The sequence below is a fragment of the Cygnus atratus genome, chromosome 8, assembly GCF_013377495.2.
Source record: "Cygnus atratus isolate AKBS03 ecotype Queensland, Australia chromosome 8, CAtr_DNAZoo_HiC_assembly, whole genome shotgun sequence".
NCBI classification, from domain to species: domain Eukaryota; kingdom Metazoa; phylum Chordata; class Aves; order Anseriformes; family Anatidae; genus Cygnus; species Cygnus atratus.
Window position 1 is genome coordinate 17,161,117 of NC_066369.1, and position 17,327 is coordinate 17,178,443.

The window sequence follows — 17,327 nt, forward strand, 5'->3', positions numbered from 1 at the left end:
TAATTATACTGATATACTATGACACTTTAAACAAGACAAGCCTCAGCTTATGGCCTGCTCTGTAATGGTTCAGCTGCTGCATGTGCTCCAGCATATTTTGCTCAGACAGGCTGCTGCGGGCTGCTGTGTATGTGTGCAGAATAGTGCCCTTCTGTCATGAGAGATTTCATTGCACTGATCATTGTATATTTGACAGACTCTTTGTCAATGTCAAGTGTCTTTTGTGGTTAAGCCCAGTAAAGCTAAAACAAAAGGTCTCCTAGATATTAGATATATAGTGACATTACTGAATTCACTTGGAGGCAGTAATTTTTTGTCAGCCTATGAAAAGAAAAATGGAGCTAATGGGAAAACAAAAGGAAGATGCCGGCATGTCTTTTTAGCTATTTTTGTTTATGTCAGACATTGTGATTGACATCTGGCCCAGAACACCCCTTCAACCATTGAGGTTGGCATCATGAAACAGAACAAAGAGAAATTGCCAGCCAAGAAAACACCAATGGCTCAGAAAGCACTTTTTTGTTTATTTTCTTTTAAGTGTTTCATTTTCAGTAATCAGTATCAATGCACAAGAGTAGTTCACTCACATACACCCCCAGCTTACTAATTGGACTTTTAAGTTTCCTTCATGTTTGCTTTCTTCCTGCTTGCTTGAATGGCACCATACTGCTGGTTTGGTTGGATGACAGTCTGTCATAACAGTGATGTTTGAGGTTAGTGAAAACTGACGTGAAAAATACAATCCACTGGCCTTTAACTGAAATAGCAGCTCTGGTTTTTGTGGAGTTGTCAGGCAACATTTTTAAACCCCTTTCACGGTGAAGGCAGTTACAACATGTTTTTCTCTGTATCAAGCAGTTCCATCATGACGAGCATTATCTATGTCTGTTGTCATATCAGAATATTGCCTTTGAAGAGCAGTTTACTGTTTCTGGTGTGATCACTTCTCCTGTTGAAGTGCCCTAAAAGGGTTAAAGGCATTTCATGATCATTCTTCAGTGCTAGGCCAATTACAAAGCTTTAAAACATGTTTAAGAGTGACTTTGGAAATACCTGTGACCAGAGCAGTTCCTGCAGACACACAACTTCACGGAGACTTTGTCACCAGTGTTATGCACGTGCTGCAAGGAAATTATTATTTAAACTTCTTACTTTGTCTTGAAAGTATGAGGGTGAAAATTAAAAAAAAAAAAAAAAAAAGACTTTTCACAAGATGAGAGCAGGACGTTTCATCTGCTACTTAGGTACAGTTATGTGCTGAAACCATACGAGAACTCTTGCCTTAACAAAAAAAGATCTTCATCACCTAAAAAGATCCTAGGGAATTTGGCCCTTGAACACATTACATGTGCTGCAGCTAAACATCCTTGCACCTTTTTAACAGGGTTCCTTTCAGTATTTAACACAGGGGTATATTCTCCTCCAGAAGCACACTTAACTCCCCCCAGCATTAATAGCAGAGATGCTCACACATCGACTGGCAAATTTCTCTGTCTCTTTGCACAGTGTTCTAAAAAGAACTTTGAAGAAATTGAGGAAAACAGAAAGAGCAGTATATTAATTTTAAGGAGATGAAAGCAGTACATGTCACTCCTAAATTTCATGGAAAATGCACCGTTAGTAACAAAGATGAGTAGAAAATTTCAAAATCATTTTGAGCAGCATTAAAATCAGTCTTCCCTGATTTTCTGTTTTCCCCTTCTTTTCAAAGCACATACATTAAACTCATTTTATGCTTATAATGTATATAATGATTCTAGACAACATAAGAAGGACACTGGGATTCTTCCTATTTCAACGTATAAAGTGGCAAGCCAATTTATGCAGCTTAAACCATTGCTAAAGAAGATGTATCAAAAATTGCCTGTGATCATTACAAATAACAGCCTGAAATGTTCACAAGAAGCTGTTTGCTTATCATATTTTCATTAAAACATCTTTTCACCTGCTTTGCTTTTCCCATGCCTGTAACCTGCATTGTAATCAGTCTTATTAACTGAGAACATAAATATGATTTATTATGGTCTGATAATGGAAGCTGCATGGACCAAGAGAAGGGATATATTGTCCTTTGATAAAATGGCTCTTTTCTCTCAAATAGAGCTCTATCATGAGAGCATGCAGAATGTAGTGAGTGATTATTTCCTGAGGGTGAATGATGGCAGAACCCTACAGAAAATCTTCTTGTTGGCCATGACAGCCTCCGAGTGTCCCCAAATCTCACCGAGTTTGACAACCTGCAGACACTTTTGATGAACTGTATTCTTCTGTCAGAGACAGCCTGTCTGGGAGGAGAAAAGGGAACCTTTATCGTCTGATCTGCTATTATTGTCTTGATCTTTTATAAGCAATCTCTAATGCACATGAATATAATATCCTTTCACACAAGTGCCAAACATAATAGAAATGTAGTTAAAGGACCCTTTTCCCGGTTATGTAAATGTCCTAATACCATAATTAGAAAAGATGGTTTGTGAATGATAGCGGTAAGGAAAGGGTAATCAAAATGTTTTAACATTATCTTTCTGTTTTAAAGACCAAAATCTGTGATAAATAGCATTTATGGTAGATATGGGGAACCAGCTTGTGCTGAAGTTTTTACCTAAAAGAGAATAGTTTTGAGCATAAAACTGGCGTTATATTTTCATAAAACACATAAATGACAGCTGGTCTTAAGCCAAGAATGATTACTGGCAGATATGACTTAAAGAAAATGAGTATTCCACTCAAAATCCCTCCATGGCTGTTACAGAAAGAACAAAGCGTTATTATTAAGTAGTGTATTTGGACAAAGCGGTGTTCAAGACCAGCTAAAGTTCGCCAACAAATCTCTCTTTTATCTACATCCAGAAGAACAGGCATAACAGAATCTTTTTCAATTAACAGCTGTACACATTAGCAAAACACCCGTCTTTCTCAGCTGAAGCGGTCTGGCTTATTTATCACAAAAATGAAATGTTTTGGGGGAAGGTTTCCAAGTTGCCCAGTAAAAGCAAGAGACTTGATTTTTCATTAACCTTTTGACATCTGGAGCTGGGGTGTCCCAAAATTAACTACTAATTGTCTTTTGCATTACCAGTTGGTGTTGAGAGAAGTCCCAATGGTCAGAGTCAAAAGGTTAATCAGCAATTTCACACCGGTGATGTGGTCAGAGTATGCATGCTACTGCCTGGACAGGAGGAAGAAGAAAATAAAGTAATTAACACAAAACTACCTCCCAACATTATTAAATTTCTTGTACTTTTGTTGTTGGAAAGTATTTCATGATCTATTTATTAAATATTTTGACTTCTGAGAGGGCATTGTAGAACTTTGCTGAGAAGCCCAAGTTCTCAGCAAAGACCAGCTTGCTTGGTTTATTCTGCTTTTCATAAGGAAAACCAAAACAAATTATAGTCTACTCACCCACCAAATGTCCAGCCCAGGCCACCATGAGGGAAAAATCTTCTAGGTCTGTTACTTGGGGAGATTTCAAAAACTATCCAACTGAGGCTAATTCGGTCTGAAAGTTGTGTCCTGTCTCCAGGAGGTGAGGACACCCGAATTCCCATTCATTCAGAGTCAATTTCATAGTGCAGATGCCATGTCAGGGATGAAGATGGTCCAGTAGCAAAAACTTGAGCATAGACTATTCCCTCCTCTTCCCTTCTGCTTTGATTGCAGAAAGTAAGCCAACAGCAGAATTCCCTTAACAAGTATGGACAGCAATGTTATTTCATGTGAAAGTACTCATATAAACAGCCGTACCAGTACCTCAGCTGGGATCATTTGACCAGAAATAGCCATAACATACTTTGACTTGTGTTCCAAAAGCTCTCCTAGCCGTAGCAAAAACAGATTAATTCTCCAAAAGAAAATATAAAATATATCTGAAAACATTACAGTTTGGCATTTGCTACCAGTAACAATGGTAGCACCCAAAATGACTTCTCATTTGTCCAGGCAATATTTGAAACCGTTAACCATTGTTTATCTTGTGTTTAGCCCTGATCAAAAGCTTTCTGATGTCACCATATGGATCAAGCCAGTTGTTCTATGTTTTTGAGACATTCTATCTTTTTCCTATGTCTAAAACAAATAAACAGTGAATACTGCCCAAAAGAACTTCTTTCATCCTGGATTTTTTCTTCATCACGTATTTCCACTCGTCTCTTTCTAAAATTGCAACAAAATCTACCGCTAAAATCTTTCTTCTCTTGATTGCTACAGTTTTAATGGGGACAGAATTTTCCCCTGAAATGCTCTGAAAAAAATTATCAATCTTTCCAAGTGCCCTATTACTTAGTCCACCAATTAGCTGACTATGGAGCCTGAGTGTCCTTGTACATCTTCCCAGTCCCCATCTGTATACTTGGCTGCATATGTTTATGCAATTAGAAATGGTGAAAATCTAATAAAATTAGGACAAACCTGAGTGAGCCATAATTCTGCTTAATCTCTCAGACTGGATTGTTGAAAGCTTGCTGAATTCCCCAAACCTCTCTCAGGTGCCAATGAATGAGTCAATATCATACCAAAGATCTCACGGCATAGCAGACGTAAATTATACTTCCAGAATCTCATACACACCCTCAAATAATGAATCTAATGTCTCTAAAATAATGTCAGGGAGAAAACAAAACAAAACAGAAAACAAACAAACAAGCGAACAATTTCCTCCAGTTACCAGCATTGTACTTGATGGTACGGCATAGTGAAAAGGAGAATACACCGCAAATTTCATGGGGAAGGAGTAACTGTTTTCAGAGTCTGTCTTCCTATGGCAGTAGAAGAGCAACCTAAGCTTCCTACTTTTGGAGGAGGACCACTGACATTATCACACAGAGGTTTGTTAGATCCCACTGACAAGCCCTGAGAAAAATGAACAAAATGGGAAAATGAACCTTTCTTTCACCCCAATGTGATGCCTGTCCAGACTTTTCTTTTAGAAGCCCATTTTAAACTTTGTTTTGTACTGCAGTGGTGACTGAGGGTTTGCACAGCAATAATCACCAGCCTGAAGGAATCCCAGACCACTTCATACCTGTGTCCTCTCTTCTCTGACCATTCAAGGGAAGCCAGGGGAGGAATGATTTTGGCTAAAATTAGGAGGAATTTTCTTTGAAAGAAAGAGTAGAATTATTTGTGTTTGAAGCACACTAGAGCAATTAATAACTCTGTTCTTGCAAGAAGGAAACAGAATGTTTTATCTCAAGTTATGAGGGTTTTGGTTTTACACCAAAGCCAAACTATTTATTTGTTGCAGAATAGGGATCTTCACTATGAGGAGGAAGATGTAAGGCATATGGCCTCTTAACTCAGACATACCTCAGAAGAAAATGTTGTCCTCAGATCAACCAGTTCCTTTTCTTGGTTTTCCCTTGTATGTTCATCTTCCTGATAGACTTCACCTCCAAGCACATGCCTCGTTTACTCTGTGAGACCTTACAGAACTTCAGCCAGGAGGTAACAGAGCCAGAAATGGGTCTCCCATAACACAGAACTGAGGTATTGCTCTCATTCCCAGTTTAATACACTCATACTCTTTGGGATGGTGAGGTTGTAGAAAATGGAGCTGGAAGGGATCGTAAAAAGCCCAATAACTGACAGTATGCCCCAGATTTTTGACTACTCTGTCACTGAAATCCTCCAGTGATGGAGACTTCATCACCTCTCCAGTCAATTATCCCAACAGATAACTGTCATTTCCTAAGTGACAAATACAGTTGAACAGTGAGAGAGACTGATTGCTTTCTTAGACATTATATATTTTTGCTCAAATACAACTTAAATGTATTTATACCTTTCACCTTGTTTCTTCTCCATTTATTTCTAGTTCTATTACCTCCCCTCCATCATTTTTTTACTTTATCTTTCTTCCTTCTACTACCTTACTGTCTCTTCATTAAGTCACTCCCTTTCATTTCTGTCTTTTGAGCCTTGTGCTCTTTGGCATCCCTGCGTTTATTCTTTTTTATTTTTATTTTTATTTTTATTTTTATTTTTATTTTTATTTTTTTCTTTCCAAACACTTGAAAAAGAGAATCTCATCCACTGGTGGCCCTGCTACAGATACCCATCTCTTGTAATCTCCTTAGAGGGTAGCCAAAATGCCATATTTTCATTCATTCAATTGAAAACACTTTTTGTAGACAATGAGAAATTATACAAATATATTCAAATTCAGGGCTAAAGGCTATGCTCTCGAGGTGTGACTGAACAGCATAGCTATGGGAAGCACACGATCTGTTTTGAATACACACATGGCTGGATACAGCAGGGGTAGGTATCACATAACCTCTAAAAAGACAATTCAGAAGCCCTGGCAGTCGTGCTAGCAGATAGCTGCTTCCTGCTGACTGCTAGTGTATTTCAAGAGTAATACAAGTTACAACACAGGTCTGGACCTACTGGTTCAAGAACAACAGATTAAGTGGCTTCATGTCTAATTTATGCCAGGGAAAGTACCATTAAAAAGGGTTAAGTCTGGAGCATCACCATAAGCAGAGAATTGTTTTACTTCTGTCCCACCAGGTCAGGCCCATTGCATGGTTTTAAAGCACATATAATATGCACGTGTGGTAGTCTCCATGTGACAGCTCCAGGCTTCTTGGCCTAAGAGCTAATTGGAGACATGAAGATAAACTCCAGAATGTAGTGCAGCTCAAATATTGTTTTTTCTTAAAAAATTTATTCTTTCAATTTTTGACAGAAAATTATCAAAGAGGCGGATTACCCCTGCCACAGCAAGAAGCGGTGTGATAAATAAAGGGAAGGGCTAAGGGAAGCTTACTCCACACTTAGGAGCAGAAGACAAGTTTGTTTTCTAGCACAGCTGTTCCACGGTGCATTGTTGCTGCAATATAAATAGTTTGAATTGCAGTATTTTCATATCTGCTTTGACCAGGGTCCGTGCTTGAGAGGGCTGAGCGCAGTGGTCTGAAGCAAGACTATTGAGGGCATCTGATAAAGGAGAAGTTTGCATTAGCACTGAGGATCCACAGCAATGGGGATCTCCAATGGTGCCTTTCCACAGAAGGTCTGAATATAAAGCAAAGAAACTAAACTTGCTCTGGGGAGGCAGAAGTTCTTTGTCTCCTGCGTGACCTTGTACAACATATTTCCTCTCTCCAAGCCTCAATTCTTCCCTGAAACAGGGACTGACATCTTCCCGTCTTTTCTCTCTGGACTTTTGGCTAGTGGCTCTTCCTGATTAGAGGTAGGGCTGATGACTGTGGGTCTGACCTCCAGGAGGCCTCTGGACACTTCTGTATTATATTTGATAATGAAGCCTCGTGTCTTATCCAATCAACATAAAACAAAGTCAGACCAGAGGAAACTGGCTCAGCACAAAATGGCAGCCTCAGCAGAGTAAAGTCAGAGACATTAGCTATTGACTACTATAGAAATACTGAAACTGCATCAGGGATTTCTTTTTTAATTGCTATTTAGGGATTTAAATGAGATTTTCAAAACGAAAGGAAGACACAAGGTTTAGTCTACAATCACTCTTTGCTGCCAATACAGGCTATCATATAAATTACTTAGACACTTTTAAAAATACATTATTTACTCAATAACCCATAATGGGTCCAGAGCTCCTTTTACACGCTATTATAGAAGTACATAATTGCAGAATTTTCAAATGGATATTTCTTCTAGGCAATAGTCTGTAATGGCTCCTTGAAAGCTCTTAGGCTTTTATCATATGAAGGCCTAAGTAGAAAATGTTTAGTTCACTGATCATTGACCTAATAGAGAGCAACAGCTTCTCTGGAACAACTATTGTCTGCTTGGGCAGATGATATATGAATGGTATTTTAAAAAATTCTTGGAAGTATGTGCTAGGGAAAAATTACTGTTCGTGTACAAAGCAAACACTGCTGATGGGATCCTGAGTTCTTTTGTTTGCCTCTGCTTGGTTTAGTTTCTTGGCTTCTGCCCTAGCCCCAAAACAAAAGAAAACAGTAATTTTGGGGTATGAAATGAGGGCTCGGTCTAGGACCCATTTGGATCAATGACAGACATTTCCATGTTCACAAAGATCATTCAGCTCAATTAAAATTGTCTCAAATGAAAACGGAGGTATTTGGTATATATTGCAGCGTAAGAAGCTGAATTCTGAAATTGGAGAAGAGGGGATGCTGCAAAGGGTCAAATCACATTCCTTAAGGTAATACTGAAAAACATGTAGGACCCACAGGCATATCCCAAGCATGATTCAGAAAGGAGACTGGCAACTTGAAACATTTTCAGCGCTATAACCAGGAATCTCACAATTATTGAGCCTCTATCCTCTACTGACATTTAGCTTCCAAGTTTGCTGCTTCCATTTTAGACACAAACAAAGGCTCATGTTCACAAATGCTTGATGTAAGAAAACACATTTTCTTTCCCCATGCAAACTTTGGGCAGTAAAGCCCAAGGAGGACTACAGCCAAATGAATGTCAGCTGAGTCTAAGAGTAGGCCCAGAGAGGATGGCCATGAGCTGGGGGCAGAGACAAGCAGAGACCCCTAGAGAGGCTGAAGGGAGACCTCCAGCTCTGGTGGGCTGGGGGAGAGGCACTTGCTGGGTGGCACAGCTCCCTCCTGGGCTCAGGGCCTGCGGAGATGGGAAGTGCTGCTCACCAAAGGAGGATGCCCAACCACCAGTCCAGTAGCTGGATGTGATCCTAACAGCTTTTTCCGTAAAAGCAGACCAAGGATCCCCAGCACAGCCCTGGTTTGTATACGGCTTGACATGAGAAGCTCTCCCATGCCTTTTATCAGTGGATTTCTCCAGCCTAGTAAGGCTGCCTGGGACTCCTAGTATTCTGGCATGATTAACAGAAAAAAATACACTTGCTGGCAATTCTAATAGTTCCTTCTGTTTGATGCATCTGATTGAAGAGAAACTGAAATCAGGGACCAATATGCAACCAGGCTGCACCAGTTAGCCTCATCATGCAAATGAGGCACACTTGCAGGCGAACTTATTAGAGATCAAATAGTTTTAGGCACCACGGATAATGAAGGCAGAGCGCTTATGTTGCAACAGTCAGAGCTGGAATTTAATCATGTTGTTGATATCTGCTGCAGCAGTGAACAAACACAGAAACAGCCACAAAAATCAAACCGTTAAAATGAAAGGAAGATACAAACCAGACAAATAATAATGATAAAAAAAGACTCAAACCAAGAGACAGAGCAGTGGTTTCAAGAAGGAATAATCTTGCAAGAAAGACCTCGAGCCCTGCCTCTTTCAGTTGAATGGCTGGAAAAGTGGGGATTTCCAGGAGAAGCTGATGGGGTGTTCGCACCGAGAAAGGGGTGGCTGCTACATACCTATGGGGATGGCCCTGCAAGGAGAAGGGGAGAAATGCCCCACAGAACAGCACTTGGAAGCAACCCCAAGGTGAAACATAGCTCACCCTGGGAAGCAGCATCTCCTAGGAAGGAATTCAGAAAAAAGGAGGAACAGCCGGCTGTGGTGAAGTTATAACAGAAGTCACACAACTGACAGGCTGGATTAACAATCTGTTAGACATTAAAAATAAATAAATTCTGCAGAGGCATTAGCCCCTTCTGTCTCAATAAACCTCTCACACGCTCCCTCCGTCCTTCATATAAACACCTGGGGAGACCCCGAGCAGCCCCACAAAGGTTTGCTTTGTTTCAGGGAGCAAAGATGAGATCCAGCAGGTGGAAGCTGCAAAATGGAAACACTTGGATTCCTTTCGGCAGACACAAATGGCTAAAAATACCATTTGGCATTTCTTCTAATACCAGTTGGTAGTACAAGAGCTCCAGAGATGTCAACAGGAAGCCCTAGAGGTTAGAGGGAATGATGTAACCGCATGTGACATAATGCTTGGTGTAGAGATTTCCTGGAATTGATTAGTGCCATTCATGATAACAGCAGCCAGCAAGAGTGTAAGGACTGGGTGAAGGCCCAGGCAGAATGCAGGCACTGGGCAGTTTTCTTTCCCTTTTCGCATGACGTCTGGTCTCATAGTTTCAGATGTGCCATACAATAACTGCATGGTGTTTCCATGCAACTTTCTTTGGGAGACTCGGAAGCAGCACACCTCCCAGGAACGTGCAGCTACTCCCCCACAAAAGGTCACGGAGAGACAAATGCAGAGGTGGAAGAACAATGAAGACTCCCGGGTCCTCCTTCCTTGAGAACAGCCTCCCCTCCGTTCCTCTTATTCCTCCAGGTATAAGATGCAGTCAGGTCATCCGCATCAGTACAGTTTTATGCCTAGCCTATAGACAAAGGCTACAGAGTGCCATCTATATTTAACGGGAGGCCTCCAATCTATGTGAGTGGGTGGAAATTGATAGCGAGTGACATGGGCACTGACAATGGTACGCAAACTCTGCGGCACTCTTAAAACTTTTAATTGCATTTTAAAGTAATGTAACAAGGCAATGTTTAATGAGTACTTTGTTTAAGAAATTCTGACTTTATAAGCTAATTAAAGAGAAGGAAGGGTTACTGCACCAGGGCAACAAATCCAGGCTGCTGAATGTCTATACTACAGCAACATGCAGTTCAGATTCAATTGGCAGCCTTGCAAACCTCCACCCAGCCGGTGTGGATGATTTTTATTTATTTTTTTGACTAGCAAATAAATTATTATTATCATCATGATTCTGTTAATAGAAAAAAGTAAAGGATAGGCAAGTAGTTTTTTGCCAGGGCTGGTAAATTTTCATGACACTTCTTGCAAAGCTGTCATATGGTTGGGTTAGATGAAACTAGAAGGCTTTATGTGCATAGCATTTAACTTTAAACATTCTTCATGGAAACTTACCCAGCACATAATTTACATATTCAATACCAGTGACAATTTACTTCTCCCATCTGAGCAGGGCTTTCAACTATGCCACTTGAACTAAATTAATAAACAGTAATTAGAGAATGTTGTGCGAGCGAGCTGTTGATGTTGAGAAGATTCTAATCAACACCTTCTTTTAAGGGCCAATTAAAGCTGAATGTATGCAATATAAACATCTTCTTGTATTTAGACATGAACTGGAGAACAAGGTAAAAAATAAAAATCCGAACAATTACAGCAGGTTAGAGATGATCTAATGGAATGATGAATCTTCATTAATTGTGAAAGCAGCAGTAATTTCTAAAAACCACTGGACACCGTCTATGGTGCAGCACTAACAATTTGTGCAAGTTGATTCTGTCCAGGATAAACCTTCCTGCTTTCATTGACAGGCTTTTTTCTGGAAGGAACTCTGCATCTGCCTCCAATTTCCACTGCAGTGTTCACCTGTCTGTAAGACAACGCTGCATCTAAAGTGAGTCCAGAGAAAAAAGGCTTCCTGGGGGGAGGCAGTGAAGGCGGATGTACCCATCCCATTAGCACTGTCTCCTGGCAGAGTGAGAAGTGACCCAGGGCAGGATTTGCACTGCGCAGCCCCCACCAACACCACTGGCAGGAATACAGACACCAGGATGAGCCTGAGCGAGGGGCGAGGCTGCCCCCAGTTGCCTCCCATCTGTAAATGGGGAAGAGTAGCACAGGGGTAGTTACACTGGAGCAGCTGATGAACTTGTACCCATTGCCCAGGTGTACTCCTTCCCCCTCTGGAAACATGGGGTGGTCTATTCCTGAAAGGTGAATTTAAGACAGCCATTTGTTTCTGAGCTTCTTGCAGGACAGAGGAAAGGCTATCTTTGATTTAAACTGAGATGATCCTTAAGGTACCAAAGGGAGACTGCAGAGGCAACACAGACTTGCGCATCACCATTATGAACTGTCAGTAAGTTAAAAACAGGCATAACTTCATCCAAACCACAGCTCACTGCTTCCTAAAGCGTATTTTAAAAAAATCATCTATGCTGGTGCAATGAAGCACACGCAGAATTTGTCCTCCAAGTTAGAAGATACAACGGGCTAATAAAGGTAAGGGAAACATCTGTTCCAATACTGCACTAGTATCATTTAGAGAAAATGACTGCATCACTTACGGCTGTTTGGTATCCAGAAATACTACCACAGTAATAGGATGTTGTCACCTCAGGCTCTGCTGAAATCTACAGGAATTTTACTTGTTTAAGAATTATAGGATTAGGCACATGATCAGCGTTTCTTCCCTTTGAAAATAAACATTCCCACTTAACATTTCTGTAGTAGTGTGAGATCATTATCTTGAGACAGTATTTGGTTCCACTGGCATTATCTCCTAATTAGCTATTGAAAAATACATGTAAGCGGGTGGAGGTGGCAAGTGGACTTGTAGACCTGACGGGTCTGTTATGTTCTTACAAGCTCTGCTAATCCCAAACATTGAAAACGTGTTAGTAAGGCCAAGCTGGCACTTTAAAGAACAACACAGCCAAAGCTTCACATCTTGAACTCTGGGCGCTCGGCACGCAGCAGAAGGGCTCCCACACCTTGGGCAGGGCAGGGCAGGGCAGCAGGAGGAGTGGAGAGCAGCACGCCAAGCGGGGAACTAGTCCTGCAAAGAGGGGATGAGAACAGCACGAGTGAAATGCTGACAGCCTCTGCAGTGTGGTCAGCTCCGCATCACAGTAGCATGATCACCTACGGTATGTTTGGTGCAGGACTTAGGGGACTTATGGGAAGCCAAGCACAGAGATGTTCACCAAGGCTGAGGAGATGTCAGCGATGCAAAGGGAAAAGATCTCACAGGAAGGGTTTGGTATCCTCTGTACTGTCTCAATATACAGAGAGATTACTGTGCTTATAGGCCAAAAATCATAAAAGCTTTCTCCAAGGAGGAGAAAGCTTCATAATATATGGGCAGGTCTGGGATTTCAGTTGGCAGCATGGTAAGAATTAGGAAGATGGGCATTCTGGTATGCTGTACTCATTTTTTTCTCCCAAGAGTTAGGTTTAATTCCTATCAAACTGTCTTTGTGAAAACAAAAAACTAGGACACATTTACACATGATGGGTCATTTCGGAGGCCCTTGGACACATGCACGAAGCACCCCCATGGTAATAGTATTCTTCCAACCTTCAGCAGCACTAAGAACTATGATTTGCTTCTGTTTCTGAGTTGCTTTTAAACCTCAATTCAGCAAATGTGTTGGTGATTTCAGGGTGTTCTGAACAGTGGAAGGCAGCAAAGTAAATGTCCAAAGAATACTGATAGCATGAGACAGGCCTTAAACTCCCATTTACTCCACTATCTGCAGTTCGATTCAATATGCAGCATGCAATATGATTTTTGCTCTGACCAGATGGAATTTTGAGGCCTGAACCCGCTTGCAGTAACACGGTCCGTCAGTAACCTCACAGCAAACAGGGAGGTGCAGAGGAACAAAACCAATTGGAGCATGGAGGGAGTGAGTCTATGTTAATGTCCTCTATAGATTTTTGTTTTCCATTGAAAGTTTTCTCCTGCCTGAAGTCACCTGTATCCTTTTTTCGCACCTCTTAAAGTCCACTTCGTGAATAAATAGAATGAAATTCCTCACTTACCCTTAATACTTTTTAAATGCAAGTCAAGCCTCTTGGCTTTTTATACCTGGGCACCTACTTTTTTTTTTTTTTAAATACTGTGGGATAATTTCTCTTTCTTTCATAGGCTGGTGCATTGGCCCATATGCACACCATGTGCTCCCTAAGGCTCATGCATAACTGCAATGGACGATTAGTCCAATTAAGTCCCCAGCAATTTCAATGGCTTATGCAAGAGTAGATGGGGCACAATATGTAATTTCAGCTTTTTTTTTTTTGTGAGGGTTTTCAATCCTTCCGTGAACTAAATCATTTTATCAGTTTCTCTCCCTCTCTTTCTTCCTTTCTTTCTTCTTCTTCTTTTTTTCTCTCTTTTTTTTTTTTTTTAAATTTGTCCCATTAAACTACAGAACTGGAACATATTCATGAATAGTTTCTTTCTGCTTTAACTCAAGGAGTTCCTGACATAACAAAAACTGGTAATTAACTGGCTCGAAGACTTTTACAATAGCGTCCTTAAATAAGTCCTAGTATGCGGCACTTGCAGCCCTGACTCCACATTGCTGATACTACTGCAATGCACCCTCTATTAAGCAAGGTTTGCTGCTCCATGTCAGCTCCAATTCTCAGCTGTTTTCTCCACTGCTCTACTTGGAAACACCAAAGCCCTCTCAGATTTCTTTGTGCGGCAAAGGCTAACCAGCTCCTCCAGGAAAGGTCCCTGCTCTCCATCTACGTGGCTTTGTGCCACTGCCTTCCATGCTTCGCTCTCAGGGGACCGCTTGCCACCAGTGTAAGGTTGGAGTGGCGGGTCGCCTGCAGCTGGACACGGCTCAGCCTCTCCTCCTAGCATCGGCTGCTCCATGCTTTCAATGCAGATGCATTTTGGCAGACCTTGGCAGACACCGCTGCCTGCCTCCTGCCCCACAGCTAGACACAACAGACAGAGTCTCCTCCTGGTAGAGGAATCAGACTTTGATTATTCAGATTTCACTCAACAGTGTGATTTGTAGTGGCTGCTGTATATCGTCTCGAAGCATATTCGGTTTTGCCTACTCATGCTTATCTCCCCTGGTTACAATAGATTCTGTTTCTGATGAAAATGTTACTCTGATGAGTTTTTCTCTGGCTCCACCATACTTTTATGCTTCCTGCTAACTAGTGCAAGCCTTATTGTTGCAGTTCCTAATATTTTGCATCATTTGTAGATCTAGCAATTTTGTTTGTAAATAGCATGAAAAAACATATTAATATGTATCTTCCCTCAGTGCTCCAGACAGATTGGTTCACAGTGGAACAATTACATACATATGTGCTAGCCTATATTTCTTGCAAAATCAAATCATGTAAGGATGCCTCAGCCAGAACAAGCCATAAAGCTAGACAAGGCATGGAAAAAAACATCCCCAAATATGTACTGCTTAAATTACAGAACTATAAAAAAAAAAAATAAAGCAAAATTGAAAAGGGCAAAGGAGACACAGTGTAAACACAAGCTTTTATACACTCTGCGTAATATAGAGTGAATGTCATTTTGACATGCTGATATCATGAGCTGCCAATGTAGTTTAGAAAGGAAAGGGATATCTCCAGAATTATGACAATGCTGCTTTCTCCCATCCAAGCCAGTTACAAGATCCACGACTGTTGCTGCCAGGTCTAACTGACTCCTTGGAAACTAAACCAGAAGTAATTTCCTATGTAACTGTATTTAAGGTGTCTAGGAAGACCGTGCATCTTTAGAACCCCCTTTGGAGAGGCAGCACTTTTAGGAGGGGCTCACGATGCCTCCCTCAGTGCAGAGCAGGCCTCCCTGCAGCTGAAAGCCCCTCACGCCTGCTGCGCCCAGGTCTTCTCTAGGACGTCAGTGAGGTAACCGTAACACATGGCTAAGTTGATTTTGTGCCTTTGAAAAATCCCCTCCTTAACCCAAATACTCCATCACTGTCAGCTGAACGCACTTAACTTCTGAATTAATGTTATTTTCAGGAGGTCAGACATGTGACAGTAACAACAGGCTTTTGCCAAGCTGTCTAGTTCAGGTTCTGAATCTGAATTTCCCCAGAGCCCAGTATTGTTTAAATATAGGTAACTTACTCTGGCTCTTGCCTAACGCAAAACTTCTGTGCTCGGGGCTCCTTCACGGCTCCGCGCGGCTTCCCTCCCCGCGCAGGCACTGCCGCAGCACACACTGCCCAGCAGGTCTGGGGGACCTAACAGCCAGCAGCTGAGGGCAGCCGCAGTCACTCTTCCTCCTGTTTTATCCCCCTCCCAAGACTGCCGTGTGTTTCGGTTGAGGTTTGGACAAGAGCGATGTGGTTTGTGAAAATTCAAAGCAGTGAGCTCCAGGGCTGCCAGGCCGCTGGGCACTGCCCCTGTGCCCACAGGGCTGGGAGAGGAGCAGGGCCTGTGGAAGGAGGGGCTGTGACAAAGCTGGTCCCCACCCTGAGGATGATCTATTTTACAGGTTACGCTGCAGTCATACAAAACAGCAGCTCAGGGCTCCAAACAGCGTCGTTTGGTGGTTATACAGAGCTAGGGCAGTCAGAAGTATTTCAGGAAGGGGTGTCTGGAGGCACGTGGAGCTGGAGATGCCTGGTCCCTATCTTTGCTGGAAACACTTAACATGTCTGGTCCCAGCACATCGATCCCTGTGACTCCAGCAGCAGTCAGTTACTTGCAGTGGGCTTTGGGGCAGCTCTGATGTGCACACAGTGTCACAGCCCAGTCCCCACGAAAAGCTAAGTCCCAGATTTCTGCAGTGCAGTTTCACAGCCAGACTGCTGTCACACAATTCACTGTTAGTACCAAGGAACATGGCATAAATGTTGTCATTAGCTTCTCCCATGCAGCACTGCCCGCCTCCCCAGACCTACCTGCAGGGAGCTGTGCGTGTGCAGGTCCCAGGAGTCCTTTTCTCTCCATCCCTCCTGGGAGGTCACAGGTGGGGTCCAGATCTCCTGTTAAATTTTGTTTTCCAGCTTGCTTCGTAATTCAGATAGTATTTTGGTCGGCTTGACTGGCACAGCATATTTTTACCACACCCTCGTCTCTTCAGACAAACAGCCTCTTTTCTAACTTCTGGCAGAGCTAAGCCTAGTGAGTAAGAAGAAACAGGTATAACAAATAAAGCTACCCTGAAGAAATATTTATGCAAAGGAAGACAAATGGGCATCATCTACCTGGACAGTGTCACTGCTAAACACGGGAGGAATAAATCAGATGTGTCAGGTGAACTAGGACACCTGACAAGGAGGGAATGATGCTTCTTGAAACCATGGATTTATCTCTGTTCGTTCGGATCAAACACTTGTAATAGTTGTGGATTAATTTCCTTCCCATAGTCAAAACAATAAAAGCCAGGCACCATTTTATTAATTTCCAAAACAGTGTCAGATAAGCAGAATTGCATTTAAAAAAGTAAACACCCTTCCATAGAATTAGACGATGTGTAAGCGTTTGGGGCTTTTTTTTTTCTTTTTTTTTTTTCTGTGTCTATGAAAGGGGAGGTTTTTAGCATTATGAATAGATTTCATTTTGTAAGTTGTGCTACAAAGCACTGATAAGGCAACGGGAAAGCAGCAGAGATTGAGGCAGAGCAGGAAGAAATACCACCCATATTAGGAGACAGCCACTTACTTAGTGGCTCACATTTGAATAAAGATGCCATTGTTCAGCCAGAAGAATGCACATATTCACAGTCCCGGCGCAGAATAGCTCAGTGTATCTAGAACTCCAGAAGTGTCCAAATTACAGCCCCAGGGCCCAAACTGCCCTCCAGTCTTTCTGAAGAATGACCCTCTGCTTAATTAATCAGTGCTTTAACTGTGAGTGATCCCAGGACACACTTTTCTCAGGCCTTTTTCTTAGCCCTGCTTGTTCAGAACAAACCTTTAAATGTTCTCTGGCTGATTTT

At 41.9% G+C, this 17,327-nt stretch overlaps 1 long non-coding RNA gene across 1 annotated transcript; it reads right to left on the reverse strand.

Annotated features, from left to right (window-relative positions):
* Positions 1-609: 609 nt before the first annotated feature.
* LOC118243627 (uncharacterized) lies at positions 610-16,495 on the reverse strand. The gene is made up of 6 exons (XR_004777295.2): positions 16,288-16,495; positions 3,406-3,687; positions 3,077-3,169; positions 2,225-2,285; positions 1,054-1,121; positions 610-962 (listed from the first exon to the last, which is right to left on the reverse strand). It is a non-coding gene; the product is annotated as an uncharacterized LOC118243627 (long non-coding RNA).
* Between the last annotated feature and the right edge of the window lie 832 nt (positions 16,496-17,327).